Genomic DNA, 213 nt, shown 5'->3' with positions numbered 1-213 from the left:
AGCTGCTGCTCGATATCGTACAGCAGGTAGCGTCTCGAACCGTGAGCTCTTCGATGAAACTATGAGAAACTACAAGGAAACGGTCAAGCGGGTGAGTCAGTGCAGCCAGGACACCGCGTTCGACTTCCAAGTGGCCAACTCCGAGAAGTCCACCAAGTACTTCTCCCGTCCGTTAAATACGAGTCTGCAACGAGTCTCGATTGAGGAAGTCGC

This window comes from Plasmopara halstedii (assembly GCF_900000015.1).
Source record: "Plasmopara halstedii genome assembly, contig: Scaffold_2881, whole genome shotgun sequence".
Classification (NCBI taxonomy): Eukaryota; Oomycota; class Peronosporomycetes; order Peronosporales; family Peronosporaceae; genus Plasmopara; species Plasmopara halstedii.
The sequence above is the reverse complement of the archived record's forward strand: the minus strand, read 5'-3'. Positions refer to the sequence as shown.